This window comes from Macadamia integrifolia, chromosome 9 (genome assembly GCF_013358625.1).
Source record: "Macadamia integrifolia cultivar HAES 741 chromosome 9, SCU_Mint_v3, whole genome shotgun sequence".
NCBI classification, from domain to species: Eukaryota; Viridiplantae; Streptophyta; class Magnoliopsida; order Proteales; family Proteaceae; genus Macadamia; species Macadamia integrifolia.
This window is the reverse complement of record NC_056565.1, coordinates 25,489,207-25,506,706: the sequence shown is the minus strand read 5'-3', so window position 1 is coordinate 25,506,706 and position 17,500 is coordinate 25,489,207. Positions and strand designations below refer to the sequence as shown.

General features: G+C 49.2%; 1 non-coding gene and 1 pseudogene across 1 annotated transcript in view; both read left to right on the top strand.

Annotated features, from left to right (window-relative positions):
- The window catches only part of LOC122090409, a 156-nt gene extending 149 nt beyond the window's left edge, over positions 1–7 (top strand). Inside the window, exon 1 of the ribosomal RNA XR_006143630.1 lies at positions 1–7. This exon is cut by the window's left edge and continues 149 nt beyond it. This is a non-coding gene — a ribosomal RNA (5.8S ribosomal RNA).
- Positions 8–239: 232 nt separating this feature from the next.
- On the top strand, positions 240–3,035 carry LOC122090404 (annotated as a pseudogene).
- Positions 3,036–17,500: the final 14,465 nt, after the last annotated feature.

Here is a 17,500-nt window from a genome sequence, read left to right as displayed (position 1 = left end):
CGCATCACGCGTCATGTTGCCCCACCTCCTTTACCCCTTGTGGTGGTGGTTCGAAGCGAAGATTGGTCCCATGTGTCTCTACTCGAGGTGTGGTTGGCCCAAAGCCAAGGGCTCCTTGTGTGGCAAGCGTCACGATGAGTGGTGGGTCGAGCCACTTTGCCATTGTTTGGACATCGTGTGCATGTTCTGCTCCCATTGGGCTCTGGTGGCCTGATTGCTATTCGATGGCATTTCAAATGCGACCCCAGGTCAGGCTGGGCTACCCATTGAGTTTAAGCATATCAATAAGCAGAGGACAGGAAACTTACGAGGATTCCCTTAGTAACGGAGTGCGAACCGGGAAGAGCCCAGCTTGAGAATCGGGCGGCTTTGTCTTTCGAATTTTAGTCTGTAGAAGCGTCCTCAACGGCGAACTAGGCCCAAGTCCCCTAGAAGGAGGTGCCAGAGAGGGTGCGAATCCCATCGTGTCTGGACCCTGTCGCACCACGAGGCGCTGTCGGGTTGTTTGGGATTGCAGCCCCAGTTGGGCGGTAAATTTCGTCCAAGGCTAAATATGGGTGAGAGATCGATAGCAAACAAGTACCATGAGGGAAAGATGAAAAGGAATTTGAAAAGAGAGTCAACGAGTACTTGAAATTCTTAGGAGGGAAGCGGATGGGGGCCGGTGATGCATCTCAATCGGTTGCGAAACGGTTAATAGGTGGTCCGACCGATGTCGATTGAGGCAGCATCCCAAGCTTTGGTTATCGTGTTATGCTTGAGGTGATGTCATCGCCGTGATCATGGTAGGCAGCGTGCGCCTCGATGGTATGCCTATTGGCAGCTGCATGCTCTGGGTATCGGCCTGTCGGGCTCCCCATTCGACCCGTCTTAAAACACGGACCAAGGAGTTTGACATGTGCGCGAGTCAACGGGTGAGTAAAACCCATAAGGTGTAAGGAAGCTGACTAGTGGGATCCCCTTGTGGGTTGCACCACCGACCGACCTTGATCTTCTGTGAAGGGTTTGAGTGAGAGCATACCTATCGAGACCTGAAAGATGGTGAACTATGCCTGAGCGGGGCGAAGCTAGAGGAAACTCTGGTGGAGACCCATAGTGATACTAACGTGCAAATCGTTCGTTTGACTTGGGTATAGGGGCGAAAGACTAATCGAACCATTTAGTAGCTGGTTCCCTCCAAAGTTTCCCTAAGGATAGCTGGAGCCCACGGGCGAGTTCTATCGTGTAAAGCCAATGATTAGAGGCATTGGGGACGCAACGCCCTCGACCTATTCTCAAACTTTAAATAGGTAGGATGGCGTGGCTGCTTCGTTGAGCCGCGCCATGGAATCGAGAGCTCCAAGTGGACCATTTTTTGTAAGCATAAATGGCGATGCGGGATGAACTGAAAGTCGGGTTACGATGCTGGATTACATGCTAACCTTGAACCCACAAAGAGTGCTGGTCAAATACGATAGTAGGACGGTGGTCATGGAAGTCAAAATCCACTAAGGAGTGTGTAACAACTCACCTGCGGAATCAACTAGCCCTGAAAATGGATGGCGTTGAAGCGTGCAAGCTATACCTGGCCGTCGGGGCAACTCTCAGGCCCCGATGAGTAGGAAGGCATGGCGGTCACCGTAAAACCTGGGGTGTGAGCCCAGGCGGAGTAGCCATCGGTGCAGATCTTTCACGACAAGAGTGGGTCACCGCGTGTCGATCGGGGGACGGACTGGGAACGGCCCCTGGGCATCGAACAATCGACTCAGAACTAGAACGGACAAGGGAAATCCGACTATTTAATTAAAACAAAGCATTGTGATGGTCCCTGCGGATGCTCACGCAATGTGATTTCTACCCAGTGCTCTGAATGTCAAAGTGAAGAAATTCAACCAAGCATGGGTAAACGGTGAGAGTAACTATAACTCTCTTCAGGTAGCCAAATGCCTCATCATCTAATTAGTGACACATATGAATGGATTAACGTGATTCCCACTGTCCCTATCTACTATCCAGCGAAACCACATCCAAGGGAACGGGCTTGGCAGAATCAGTAGGGAAAGAAGACCCTGTTGAGCTTGACTCTAGTCTGACTTTGTGAAATGACTTGAGAGGTGTAGGATTAGTGGGAGCTGGAAACGGCGCAAGTGAAATACCACTACTTTTAACGTTATTTTACTTACTCCGTGAGTCGGAGGTGGGGCTCTACCCCTCCTTTTGGACCCAAGGCCTGCCTCGGCGGGGCGATTCGGGTGGAGGACACTGTTAGGTGGGGATTTTGATTGGGGCAGCACATCTGTTAAAAGATAACGCAGGTGTCCTAAGATGAGCTTAATAAGAACAGAAATCTCGTGTGGAACAAAAGGGTAAAAGCTCATTTGATTCTGATTTCCAGTACGAATACGAACTATGAAAGCGTGGCCAATCGATCCTTTAGACCTTCGGAATTTGAAGCTAGAGGTGTTAGAAAAGTTACCACAGGGATAACTGGCTTGTGGCAGCCAAGCGTTCATAGCGACGTTGCTTTTTGATCCTTTGATATCGGCTCTTCCCATCATTGCGAAGCAAAATTTGCCAAGTGTTGGATTGTTCACCCACCAATAGGGAACGTCAGCTGGGTTTAGACCATCGTGAGAAAGGTTAGTTTTACCCTACTGATGATAGTGTCGAAATAGTAATTCAACCAAGTACGAGAGGAACCATTGATTCAAAGAATTGGTCATCGCGCTTGGTTGAAAAGCCAGTGGCCCGAAGCTGCCATGTGCCGGATTATAACTGAATGCCTCTAGGTCAGAATCCAGACTAAAGAAGCGACGGCTGTGCCCATCACCCATTTGTCGACCCATAGTAGGGGCCCTCCGGCCCCTAGAGGCACGTGTCCTTGGCCAAGCCCCCGCAGTGGACGTGTTGTGTGGGCTACCTTGAAGCATAATTCCTATCGGGTGATGGGTAGAATCCTTTGCAGACGACTTAAATACGCGACGGGGTATTGTAAGTGGCAGAGTGGCCTTGCTGCCACGATCCACTGAGATTCGGCCTGTGTCGCATCGATATGCCCTTCGACTTCTTCCCCTTTTCTTTCCCCCCACACCCTCCTGAGGCTAGGATTGTCCATGCATGGCCCCAGGTATGCCCCTAAGTGTTAACTGCCCCAACGGTTGCTTGAGTATGGTTATGCGTGTTACCCAAGTGAAGTGCGCCTATGCGTGCACATTGAGTGCCACTAAGTGTACACCTTGTCACGACCTACCCAACAAAGGCCCATAGACTTTTAGGCCATTGGACTAAGTAGGTCCAAGTTCTAGAGTTTTCTACAAAGGTGTAGCAACTCTAGATAATTTTATTGTAGATATTTCTAGAAGATATTTATAGGAGGTATTTTGGGAGAGATTTCTAGAGTTCTCCACTAAGGAGATGGGAAGCTTCTAGTTTCCTCCCCGATCATTAGATGGAGGACATTTGTAAATATCTTTGCCATCCATTGTAACTTGGGGTGCCTATAAATAGGTGTTGCCTCATTTGGCAAAGACACTCACCAAGGACCAACCAAGAGTGTTCAACCGAGTAAGTGAGTTCTCAAGCCTTGTACTCAAGAGCTCTCTAGTGCAATACAAGTTCATTCTTCTCAAACTCACTCTTGTGTTCACTTGTTCTCTTCCTAAGTCCCTTAAGGAGGTTGGTTAGGCTGGCTTAGTGCTAGTGGGAGTGCTAAGAGCCAGCGCGGTCTCTTAGAAAGGTCTAAGGCCATGATAGTTGTGGGGTCAGAGCTTGTGGGATAGGAGACAGGCAAGCTAAAACTGTGGAATAGAGACCAACACCAACACAAGTAAGCAACGAAGGAGCGAAGGCAAGTCCATCGACTTTGGCGTTGCTATGGGGCCTCGCTTAGCTCGAGGGGAGCAAGTATTGGCCGAGGCAAAAAGGTGCCTGAATGTCACGTAGGAAAGTGGGGAGGAACTCAACGACCTTGTGGAAAAGTGGGGATGAACTTGATGGCCAGATGGGGGAGCTCAAGGGGTCCCTACAAGGTGCTCTCAACAACATAGTAAGTAACCAAGAGGAGATGGTTGCCACCTTCAAGGCTCAAGTATGCAAAGGAGTTGGATAAGGTGGAAGCTCGTATTAGAGAAGAAGTATGGGAAAAGTAGGAGGACAGCAGCGAAGGAAGCCACTACCTCTCATGACATGTCTAAAGGAGAGGCACTAAGGCACAAGTGTGATAAGAGGAATCAGTTCAAGCCAAGAGACAAGTGATTCCTATGTGATGAGCTACATTGGTTTAGGGGTTGCCCCAGGAGAAAAGCTCTTAGTGCCCTATTAGAGGAAGAGGGCCAAAAGGAAGAGCCACCTTGCATGGGGTCCCCAATGCAGCGTGGTGCCACCAGGGCCAAGATAGGGGTCAAGGCCCTTAACTCTTAAAAGGGGTTGATGTGTGCAAAAGTACGCATCAATGGGAAGCCAACATAGGTGAAGGTAGATACAAGAGCCACACACAACCTTGCCTTGATGGAGGAGGCAAAGGAACTCGGGCCAAGGGCGTCCTAAGGCTATTAACTCCAAAGAATGCCCCATACGTAACGTTGCACGAGGGGTCAAGACGAACCTTGGGACTAAAGGAGTTCTCCAACACCATCCAGGGGCTAGGTGCTTACTTACCCTTGGACGGGAGGGCAAGACAAGGAGAATTTGGGAGCAAGCCATCCATGCCAAGAAAGAGGAAGATGCAAACGAGAGAATGGAGACAACCGGACGATGTTGTAGAAGGCTCAAGTTATATGACTACAACAAGAACCCTAATAGGCGTTACTCCTTGCGAGAGGGAGGCTAATTTGGTTGCTGATCCAATCATCCAGAGACACAAGCTATCTCCTTACGTGGAGTATTTAGTCAAGGGGAACGGGCGACTAGAGAGCGAGATGAGGTGGGAGACAACTGGCATGCTGAGATGACTCGTGAATAAAAGTGCCACAAGGAGGTTGCGATGAAGGCGTCACAGATTTAGGTGGGGGAGAGTGTCACGACCTACCCAACATAGGCCCACGGGCCAAGCTCACCAAGCCCATGGGCTTAGGCCGTTGGGCTAAGTAAGGTCCAAGTTCTAGAGTTTTCTACAAAGGTCTAGTAACAATAGATATTTGTAGAAGATATTCACAGGAGATACTTTGGGAGAGATTTCTAGAGCTTCGCTCAGGAGGTGGGAGGCTTCTAGTTTCCTCCCCAACCGTTGGATGGAGGACATTTGTAAATATCTTAGTCATCCATTGTAACTTGGGGTAGGTGTTGCCTCATTTGGCAAAGGCACTCACCAAGGACCAACCAAGAGTGTTCAACCAAGCAAGTGAGTTCTCAAGCCTTTACTCAAGAGTTCTCTAGTGCTATACAAGCTCATTCTTCTCAAACTCACTCTTGTGTTCACTTCTTCTCTTCCCTAGTCCCTTAAGGAGGGTGGTTAAGCTGACGTAGTGCTAGTGGAAGTGCTAAGTGCTGGCACGATTGCTTAGATATGTCTAAAGTAGTGACAACGTGCTCTTGAATGGCCCAAGTGTGTGCCTACGCGTGCCCCCAAGTGTTGACTACGTGTGCCCACGTGTACACAGTGAACGGCCGCACAACACCCCAAGTGTTGACTACACATGCACAATGAATGGCCCAAGTGTTGCCTAACTGTGCAAATGCATGCCCATAATTTTTGCCTAAGTGTGCACCCAAGTGTGCCTGTGCATGCTCTTGAATGCCCCAAGTGTCGCCTTAAATGTTCCTATATGTGCCCGCAAGTGTTGAATAAGTGTGTCTACACGTGCACCCAAGTGTAGCCCAAGTGTCACCTAATTATGCTCTAGAATGCCGCAAGTGTGCACATATACGTGCCCATGACAATGCCTACGCATGCCCCCCTAAGGGTGCCTAAGTGCATATGAAGGCAGTTCACAAGGCGACAGTACCGCACGCAGGGCCGCACAATGTGCGTGCATAGTGGCAGGCATGGCTGCACTACCGCGCGGAAGGCAGCTGGCATGGATGCACAAGGTGTAGGCATCGCTGTGGGCAAGGTTGCACTAGCACACGCAAGGCTACTAGCATCGAGGCAGGCTAGCACGCACATGGATGGATGCGGGCGTGGCTGCAATACCGCACACATGGTTGCACGCAACCTCAGGCACTATTGCGGGTAAGGCTCCACTATCGCGAGTAGGGGTGCAGGCTATCGTGCGCACATGGCTGGGGGCAAGGGTGCACACCACGCGTAAGGTGGCAGGCAACAACGCACATTGCTGCAGAAAAGGGTGCTCAACCGCACACAAGGTGGTAGGCACGGCCGCACATGGCTGCGGTCAATGGTGCAGGCAACACACGTTAGGCTACTGCCCGTGCCCACTTCCACGCACATGGCTACGACCATGGCTGCACAAGCCTCGCACATGGTTTCATGCGAGGCCACACATGCTGCGTGAAAGTTTACAGGCATGGAGCACATGACACGTAGATGGCTACACAACGGCGCCCAAGGTTATGTTCCATGCCGCACACGCCACACGTTTGGCTGCACTAACGGGAGTTGGGTTGCTGGCATGGCCGCACATGCCGCACCCCTGGCTGCCCTACCACTCGCAAGGTTGCGTGCATTGCTCCACACCACCCCCTAGGTGGCATGCATGACTGCATGTGCCACGCCCATCGCTGGCTCGCCAAGCGCTTGGTTTCAAGATTTACCGGAAGTGCCATGCATGAGGTTACAGGCACAGCTGCACCGCCATGCGCAAGGTTGTGTTGTGTGGTCGCACATGCATCACCCACGGCTGCACCGCCATGCGCAAGGTTGTGTTGCGTGGTCGCACATGCATCACCCATGGCTGCACCGCCATGCGTAAGGTTGCACGTTAGTTCGCTGGCATAGCCTCCCATGCGTCGATCATGATGGCTAGCATGGCCGCACATGCCACGGGCATTTCAGCACATGGCGCACACAAGGTTGAACGCATTACTGCACTTTCGTGCCCACGTCTACAGTTCACCATACATATAGCCGCACGCACATGGTTCACACATGGGTGCTGCCGTGGTCCCCATAGCCCATGCAACAGAGGCTCTTTTGCGGCCTTCGACTGCACACGAGGCACCGACTGCTCCACATGCCAAGGCCATGCCCACACAACATAGTTTGGGTCTTTAAATCATGTTGTGCAAAACATCCCTTTGGGTTAGAAAAGCCTTGCAATTGGCTATTTGGCACCCAAAGTACAATCATTTTCACTTAAACCCCGCATTTCCATTTTTTTGGGTATTTTTCGTAATGTTTCAATCATAAAATATTAAAAAATATCAAAATATGATGGAATGATCCAATATTTTTTTAGAACATTCTATCAACCTTTGGAAGACATCCAAAATTTAGTTTTTAGAAAAATACATTAAAATGGATTTTTCATAGTTTTTTGAATTTAATATATTTTTAATATTAAAAAATTAATAAAAAATAAATATTTTTCAGAAAACTATGATTTTTATATGAAAATAATCTTTGGATTTTTCCTTAATTTCATACCAAGTTTCATTTGATTTGGATACTTTAAGCTAAAAAAATAAACTGGTATATTTTTTTGGGGGGTCATGTCTCCTTCTGGAAAGGGGAAAAGAGCATAAGAGCTACCTTGAGGGAGGGGGGTGCCACTCCCTAGGTGATTTTCAAGGGACCACATAGAGGGGCAACAGACAATGAGCGGGCCCCTTCTGCCGCATAACGTTGCCTACCACCGTGGGCTGCTGGGCGCACATGGATGCCTACCATGTGCTGCCACGCCCCACTTCTGCTACCACATGTGCCCGTCGATGCATAGCATTTCCAAGGAAGGTGTGGCTTGTGAAAACATATACATGGCACATCCGTCCCAACAGTCATCCCCTCTGCCGCACACAGTTGCTTGTGTGCTATTGGGTGCGCATGGCTGCCTGCCTTGCGCTACAGTGCCTCCACATCTTTCACCACATGCGTCTGTCACCATACAGCATGCCCAAGAGTGGCATCGCCTGTGCAAAACACCTTCACGGTATGTTGGTTTTGAATATTTGGCCCTAGATGTGCATTGCGCCTGCCATGGTGTGCTGGTTGGCCCTCGTGGTTGCCTAATATATATCGCTATGCCTCGACAGCTGTTGCCTCTTGCGCTCATAGCTGCAAAGAAAGCCCAACAAAGGCTTGGAATGTATGTGAAAACAAGTACATAGCTTGTCTGTCTAGATGGTCAGCCCATCTGCCGCACACCACTGCCTGCAACCGTGTGTTGCTGGGTGCCTATGGCTCCCTACCTACTGTTGCCATGCCTCCATAGTTGCTGACACATGTGTCCGTAGCTGTACAGTAGTTTCCAGAGAGGCACGGCATTTGAAAATAAGTAAATGGCCAATGCGTCCTGATGTTCAGCCCCTCTGTCGCACACCGTTGCCTGCCACCCTGGGCTGTTGGGTGCGCAAGGGTTCCTACCTTGTGCTGCCGTGCCCCCACAGCTACTGCCAGATGCGCCCGTAGCCGCATGGCATGCCCAAGATAGGCTTGGCATGTGAAAATCACCATCAAGGCATGTTGGTTCCGATTATTACCTTTGATGTGTGCTGCTAGGCGTGCATGGCTCCCTGCATAGCTGCTGCCACCTACTCCGGTAGCCACACAGCATGCCCAAGAGTTGCATGGCATGTGAAGGATAGCAACATGGCATGATGGTCCGGATGATTAGCCCCTTGTTTTGCACCTTGGCCGGCCAATGCGTGCTGGTGGGTTTGCATGGCTGCCTGCACACTGCACCTAGAGCCTCATCGCAGCCTACTGCCACTTTTGCTAGTTTTTGTACAACATGCCCAAGGGAATTATGGCATGTGAAAAACATAGAAATGATGCGTTGGCCCCGTTGATTAATCCCTTCTAGGCACCATGGCAGTTTGGCGTGCTATGCTTCCCGCCATATGCAGTTGTGCTAGTGCCATTTTTTACGAGCGTGGTCGTAGTCACGCATTTCCACCCCCCTTTGCTCTTTGGCTTGTTGTCATATGTAGGCCATGGTACAAGGAGTGGGGTGTTTTCTACATTTGATGGAATCATTGGTCAAGTCAATGTGCACAATAAATATTGTGTTGGTCCCTTCCCCCCATCCCATTGTTTTTTGTCTTTTTAAATTGCACTATCGTGGGTTTGTTGCTTGCAAGGGTTTTTCCATTGGCAGTTTTGTCGCCTATGCTATTTGGAGAAGTGCATTTCTAAGTCGTGCCTAGGTGTGGAGGTGCTTGCATGCCTTTTTGCGGCCAGTGTTATAATACAACATTAACATGGGTCTCTGGAGAACATAGGTTGCAAGCTTGCAGGTGGTGGTAGATCATGAGTCCCTCCCCCCTCCTTGCTTTTTAAAAAAATTTCCATTCACGTGGGTATGTTGCATGCAAGAGTTTTGTCAAGCTCGATTTTGTGGCCTTTGGTATTTGGAGGAATGCATTTCTAAGTCGTGCCTAGGTGCGGAGGTGTTTGCATGCCTCATGCCACAAGTGTTATAATGCGACATTAACGTGGGTCTCTGGAGAACATAGGTTTGCAAGCTTGCAGGTGGAGACAGATCACGAGTCCCTCCCCCTACCCCCCCACTTTTGTTTTTAAAAAGAAAATTGCATTCTTGTGGGTTTGTTGCTTGCAAGAGTTTTCTTATGCTCAATTTTGTGGCCTTATGGTATTTGGAGAAATGTGTTTTCGTGCTTAGGTGCAGAGGTGTTTTCATGCCACCTATCGGAAGTGTTATAATACGGCATTAACGTGGGTCTCTGATGAACATAGGTTGCAAGCTTGCAAGTGGAGACAAATCACATGTCCCTTCCCCCCTCCCCTTGTTCATTTAAAAAATTTGCATTATCGTGGGTTTGTTGCTTGCCAGAGCTTTCTCATACTCGGTCTTGTGGCCTTTGCTATTTGGCAAATCGTGTTTCTAAGTTGTGCCAAGGTGCAGAGATGTTTGCATGGCTCCTGCCGCAAGTGTTATAATACGACATTATTGCGGGTCTCTGGAGAACGTAGGTTACAAGCTTGTAGGTGGAGATAGATCTCGAGTCCCTCGACCCCTGTTGATTGTTGAGATTTTCGTGCTTAGTGGGGCTATTGATTTTTCTTCTACCAAATCCTTATTACGTTTTAGTAGGTTTGTGGTGGATTGTATCAGTAGTGGACGCAATGCACATGAGTGGCTATTGTTTTTCTTGTGGTTGTGGGGTCTTTGCTTGTGTATTGAGCCACTATGCACAGATACCTCTATGGGTCGCGATGGGCCAAAAGTGTCTTTGTCAAGAGCATGAAAATTGTTCCTGTGTTGCTTACCTAGTTGGATGGAAAGATGCTGCCCCTTCACTCTCATTTCATCCCTCTTGCCTGCCCTTGTGGTTGGTGTGAGGTGGCTTGGCATACAATGCATATGTCCGCTTTCTTTATGTCAGTGGTGCACTTGCACTGTTTGTGCTCTAGTATGCAGGACATTTTGTGGGGCAAGGTGGATGTGTGTGTGTGTCCTCTTGAATCCCTTGGTTGTGCCTCGTTGCACAAGAACAATAAACTGCCATTAATGTATGGAGCAGCATCACCCAATGCATAATTGGGGATGTGGCTCATACAGTACTTTGGCGTCATGAAGGAAAGTTACCTGGTTGATCCTGCCAGTAGTCATATGCTTGTCTCAAAGATTAAGCCATGCATGTGTAAGTATGAACTAATTCAGACTGTGAAACTGCGAATGGCTCATTAAATCAGTTATAGGTTGTTTGATGGTATCTGCTACTCAGATAACCGTAGTAATTCTAGAGCTAATATGTGCACCGAACCCCAACTTTTGGAAGGGATGCATTTATTAGATAAAAGGTCGACGCGGGCTCTGCCCGCTGCTCTGATGATTCATGAGAACTCGACGGATCGCATGGCCTTTGTGCCGACGACGCATCATTCAAATTTCTGTCCTATCAACTTTCGATGCTAGGATAGTGGCCTACTATGGTGGTGACGGGTGACGGAGAATTAGGGTTCGATTCCGGAGAGGGAGCCTGAGAAACGGCTACCACATCCAAGGAAGACAGCAGGTTCGCAAATTACCCAATCCTGACATTGCTGGCGGCTGTCGGTGGACTGCTCAAGCTGCTTTCACAGTGAGTGTGGTTCATCATGTGTCGTTCAGGGGATGGACTAGGAATGGCCCCCGGGCCTCTACCAGTCGGCTCAGAACTGGTACAGACAAGGGGAATCCGACTGTTTAATTAAAACAAAGCATTGCGATGGTCCCTGCGGATGCTTACGTAATGTGATTTTTTCCCAGTGCTCTGAATGTCAAAGTGAAGAAATTCAACTAAGTGCGGATAAACGGCGGGAGTAACTATGACTCTCTTAAGGTAGCCAAATGCCTCGTTATCTAATTAGTGATGTGCATGAATGGATTAATGAGATTCCTACTATCCCTGTCTACTATCCACCGAAACCACAGCTAAGGGAACGGGCTTGGCCGAATCAGTGGGGAAAGAAGACCCTATTGAGCTTGACTCTAGTCCGACTTTGTGAAATGACTTGAGAGGTGTAGGATAAGTGGGAGCTGGAAACGACGCAAGTGAAATACCACTACTTTTAACGCTATTTTACTTACTCCATGAGTCGGAGGCGGGGCTCTGCCCCTCCTTTTGGACCCAAGGCCCGCCTCGGTAGGGCGATCCGGGTGGAGGACATTGTCAGGTGGGGAGTTTTGATGGGATGGCACATCTGTTAAAAGATAACAATAGTGTCCTAAGATGAGCTCAACGAGAACAGAAATCTCGTGTGGAACAAAAGGGTAAAAGCTTGTTTGATTCAGATTTCCAGTACGAATATGAACCGTGAAAGCGCGGCCTATCGATACTTTAGGCCTTCAGAATTTGAAGCTAGAGGTGTTAGAAAAGTTACCACAGGGATAACTGGCTTGTGGAAGCCAAGTGTTCATAGTGATGTTGCTTTTTGATCCTTCGATGTCAGCTCTTCCTATCATTGCGAAGCAGAATTTGCCAAGTGTTGGATTGTTCACCCACCAATAGGGAACGTGAGCTGGGTTTAGACTGTCGTGAGACAGATTAGTTTTATCCTACTAATGATAGTGTCACGATAGTAATTCAACCTAGTACGAGAGGAACCATTGACTCACACAATTGGTCATCGCGCTTGGTTGAAAAGTCAGTGGAGCGAAGCTACCGTGTACCAGATTATGACTGAACGCCTCTAAGTTAGAATCCAGGCTAAAGAAGTGATGCCTGTGCCCGTCGCCGGTTTGTCGCCCCATAGTAGGGGCCCTCTGGCCCCCAGAGGCACGTGTCGATGGCCAAGCCCCCACAGTGGATGTGTTGTGTGGGCTGCCTTGAAGCGTAATTCCTATCGGGCGATGGGTAGAATCCTTTGTAGACGACTTAAATACACGATGGGGTATTGTAAGTGGCAGAGTGGCCTTGCTACCAGGATCCACTGAGATTCGTCCCCCCGTCTTTTTCCCCTTTTCTTTCCCCCCACACCCTCCTGAGGCTTGGATTGTCCACGCGCGGCCCCATGTATGCCCCTAAGTGTTAACAGCCCCAACGGTTGCCTGAGTATGGTTATGCGTGTTGCCCAAGTGAAGGGTGCCTATGTGTGCACATTTAGTGCCACTAAGTGTACACGTTGTCACAACCTACCCAACAAAGACCCATGGACTTAGGCCATTGAGCTAAGTAAGGTCCAAGTTCTAGAGTTTTCTACAAAGGTCTAGCAACTCTAGATAATTTTATTATAGATATTTTTAGAAGATATTTATAGGAGGTATTTTGGGAGAGATTTCTAGAGTTCTCCACTAAGGAGGTGGGAAGCTTCTAGTTTCCTCCCTGATCATTAGATGGAGGACATTTGTAAATATCTTAGCCATCCATTGTAACTTGGGGTGCCTACAAATAGGTGTTGCCTCATTTTGCAAAGACACTCACCAAGGACCAACCAAGAGTGTTCAACCGAGCAAGTGAGTTCTCAAGCCTTGTACTCAAGAGCTCTCTAGTGCAATACAAGTTCATTCTTCTCGTACTCACTCTTGTGTTCACTTCTTCTCTTCCCAAGTCCCTTAAGGAGGGTGGTTAGGATGACATAGTGCTAATGGGAGTGCTAAGAGCTGGCACGGTCTCTTAGAAAGGTCTAAGGCCATGACAGTTGTGGGGTCAGAGCTTCGGTTGCGAGGGAGCCAAGCTTGTGGGATAGGAGACAGGCAAGCTAAAACTATGGAATAGAGACTAACACCTACACAAGTAAGCAATGGAGGAGCAAAGGCAAGTCCGTCAACTTTGGCGTCACTATGGAGCCTCGCTTAGCTCGAGGGGAGCAAGTATTGGGCGAGGCAAAGTGGTGCCTGAATGTCGCGGAGCAAAGGTGGGAGGAGCTCAAAGGCCATGTGGAAAATTGGGGAGGAGCTTGATGGCCCGATGGGGGAGCTCAAGGGGTCCCTACAAGGTGCTCTTAACACCATAGTAAGTAACCAAGAGGAGATGGTTGCCACCTTCAAGGCTCAAGAATGCAAAGGAGTTGGATATGGTGGAAGCTCGTATTGGAGAAGTATGGGAAGAGTAGGTGGATAGCGGTGAGGGAAGCCACTACCTCTCATGACATGTCTAATGGAGAGGCACTAAGGCACAAGCATGATAAGAGGAATCGGCTCAAGCCTAGAGACAAGTGATTCGTATGTGATGAGCTACATTGGTTTAGGGATTGCCCCAGGAGGAAAGCTCTTAGTGCCCTATTGGAGGAAGAGGGCCAAGTGGAAGAGCCACCTTACATGGGGTCCCCAATGCAGCGTGGAGCCACCAGGGCCGAGATAGGGGTCAATGCCCTTAACTCTCAAAAGGGGTTGATGTGTGAAAATGTGTGCATCAATGGGAAGCCTACACAAGCGAAGGTAGATACAGGAGCCACACACAACCTTGCCTTGATGGAGGAGGCAAAGGAACCTAGGCCAAGGGCGTCTTAAGGCTATCAACTCCAAAGAATGCCCCATACGTAATGTTGCTCGAGGGGTCGAGATGAACCTTGGGACTAAAGGAGTTCTCCAACACCATCCAGGGGCTAGGTGCTTACTTTCCCTTGGACGGGAGGGAAAGACAAGGAGAATTTGGGAGCAAGCCATCCATGCCAAGAAAGAGGAAGATGCAAACGAGAGAACCGAGACAACCACACGACGTTACTCCTTGAGAGAGGGAGGCTAATTTGATTGCTGATCCAATTATCCAGAGACACAAACTATCTCCTTACGTGGAGTATTTAGTCAAGTGGAAGGGGTGACCAGAGAGCGAGACGAGATGGGAGACAACTGACAAACTGAGATGACTCGTGAATAAAAGTACCACAATGAGGTTGCGACGAGGGCGTCGTAGATTTAGGTGGGGGAGAGTGTCAGGACCTACCCAACATAGGCCCACGGGCCTAGCTCACCAAGCCCATGGACTTGGGCCATTGGGCTAAGTAAGGTCCAAGTTCTAGAGTTTTCTACAAAGGTGTAGTGAAATTAAATATTTTATTATAGATATTTGTAGAAGATATTCACAGGAGATATTCTGGGAGAGATTTCTAGACCTCTTCTAAGGAGGTGGGAAGCTTTTAGTTTCCTCCCCAACTGTTGGATGGAGGATATTTGTAAATATCTTAGCCATCCATTGGAACTTGGGGTAGGTTTTGCTTTATTTGGCAAAAGCACTCACCAAGGACCAACCAAGAGTTTTCAACCAAGAAAATGTGTTCTTAAGCCTTGTACTCAAGAGTTCTCTAGTGCTACACAAGTTCATTCTTCTCAAACTCACTCTTGTGTTCACTTCTTCTCTTCCCTAGTCCCTTAAGGACGGTGGTTAGGACTTAGCATTAGCGGAAGTGCTAAGTGCCGGTGCGGTTTCTTAGAAAGGTCTAAAGCAGTGAAAACGTGCTCTTGAATGGCCCAAGTGTTGACTATGTGTGCCCACGTGTACACAGTGAATGGCCGCACAACACCCCAAGTGTTGACAACATGTGCACAATGAATGGCCCAAGTGTTGCCTAACTGTGCCCATGGATGCCCACAACTATTGCCTAAGTGTGCACCCAAGTGTGCCTGTGCATGTTCTTGAATGCCCCAAGTGTTGCCTTAAATGTGCCTATACGTGCCCGCAAGTGTTGAATAAGTGTATCTACGCGTGCACCCAAGTGTTGCCCAAGTGTCGCCTAATTGTGCTCTTGAATGCCACAAGTGTGCACATATACGTGCCCATGAAAATTCCTACGCGTGCCCCCCTAAGTGTGCCTAAGTGCATATGAAGGCTGTGCAGAAGGCGACAGTACCGCACGCAGGGCCGCACAATGTGCGTGCATGGTGGCAAGCATGGTTGCACTACTGTGCGAAAGGTAGCTGGCATGGACGCACAAGGTGTAGGCATCGCTGCGGGCAAGGTTGCACTAGCGCACACAAGGTTGCTGCTTCAAGGCAGGCTGCCACGCACATGGCTACGGGCGTGGCTGCAATGCCGCACACATGGTTGCATGCAACCTCAGGCACTATTGCGGGTAAGGCTCCACTATCGCGAGCAGGGGTGCAGGCCACCGCGCGCACATGGGGGGCAAGGGTGCACACAACGCTTAAGGTGGCAGGAAACAACGCACATTGCTGCAGGAAAGGGTGCTCAACCGCATGCAAGGTGGTAGGCACGGTCGCACATGGCTTTGGCCAATGGTGCAGGCAGCGCGTGCTGGGCGACTGCCCGTGTCGCACTTCCACGCACATGGCTACGACCACGGCTGCACAAGCCTTGCACACGGTTTCGCGCATGGCCGCACATGCTGTGCAAAAGTTTGCAGGCATGACGCACATGACAAGCAGATGGCTGCATAGTCGTGCCCAAGGTTACGTTCCACGCCACACATGCCACATGTTTGGCTGCACTAATGGGTGCATGGTTGCTAGTAGGGCTGCACATGCCATGCCCTTGGCTGCCCTACCACTCGCAAGGTTGCGTGCATTGCTTCACACCACCCCCCAGGTAGCATGCATGGCTGCATGTGCCACGCCCATCGTTGCCTCGCCTGGCGCTTGGTTTTGGGATTAGCCAGGAGTGCCACACACGAGGTTGTAGGCACGGCCACACTGCCGCGTGCAAGGTTGCGTTGCATGGTCGAACATGCATCACCCATGGCTGCAGTCCGCCGTGCACATAGCCGCACACCCATGGCTCACACATGAGTGCTGTCGTGGTCCCCATGGCCTATGCAACAGGGGCTCCTTTGCGGCCTTCGGCTGCACACGAGGCACGGACTGCTGCACACGCCAAGGCCATGCCCGCACGACATAGTTTGGGTCTTTAAATCATGTTGTCCAAAACATCCCTTTGGGTTAGAAAAGCCTTGCAATTGGCTATTTGGCACCCAAAGTACAATCATTTTCACTTAAACCCCGCATTTCCATTTTTTTGGGTATTTTTCGTAATGTTTCAATCATAAAATATTAAAAAATATCAAAATATATTGGAATGGTCCAATATTTTTTCAAAACATTCTATCAATCTTTGAAAGACATCCAAAATTTAGGTTTTAGAAAAATACATTAAAAGAGATTTTTTATAGTTTTTTGAATTTAATATGTTTTTTAATATTAAAAAATTAATAAAAAAATAAATATTTATCCAAAAACTATGATTTTTATATATAAATAATCTTTGGATTTTTCCTTAATTTCATACCAAGTTTCATTTGATTTGGATATTTGAAGCTCAAAAAATAGACTGGTATATTTTTTGGGGGGGTCATGTCTCCTTCTGGAAAGGGGCAAAGAGCATAAGAGCTACCTTGAGGGAGGGGGTTGCCACTCCCCGGGTGATTTTTGAGGGGCCAGACAGAGGGGCAGCAGACAATGAGCGGGCATGGTAGGCAAACCCAAAAGACCCATGACATGGTAAAAAAAGGGAAATGGCACGTGGGTTTCGATGAGTTGGCCCTTGGTGTGCGCCGAGGCCTACCACCGCATGCGACTGGACGAGCAAGGCTGCATGCCTCCCATGCTATGTGCCCGTAGCTGCTATAACATGTGCCAGTCGTGGCACAGCATGCCCAACGAAGGTGGACGTGCTTGCGAATGGTCAGCCCTTCTGTCATGCAATGCCACTCTCTTCTGCCGCACATCGTTGCCTGCCTTCGTGGGCTGCTGGGAGCACAAGGATGGCTACCGTGAGCTACCATGCCCCCACTTCTGATGCCATATGTGCAAGTCGACGTACAACATTTCCAAAGAAGGTGTAGTTTGTGAAAACATGTACATAGCGCGTTCGTCCCGACAGTCATCCCCTCTGTCGCACACAGTTGCTTGCCATTGTGTGCTGCGGAGCACGCATGGCTGCTTGCCTTGTGCTGTAGTGCCTCTACATCTTCCACCACATGCGTCAGTCACCATACATCATGCCCAAGAGTGGCATCACATGTGCAAAACACCTTCACGGTATGTCGGTTTCACAGATTTTGCCCTTGGGG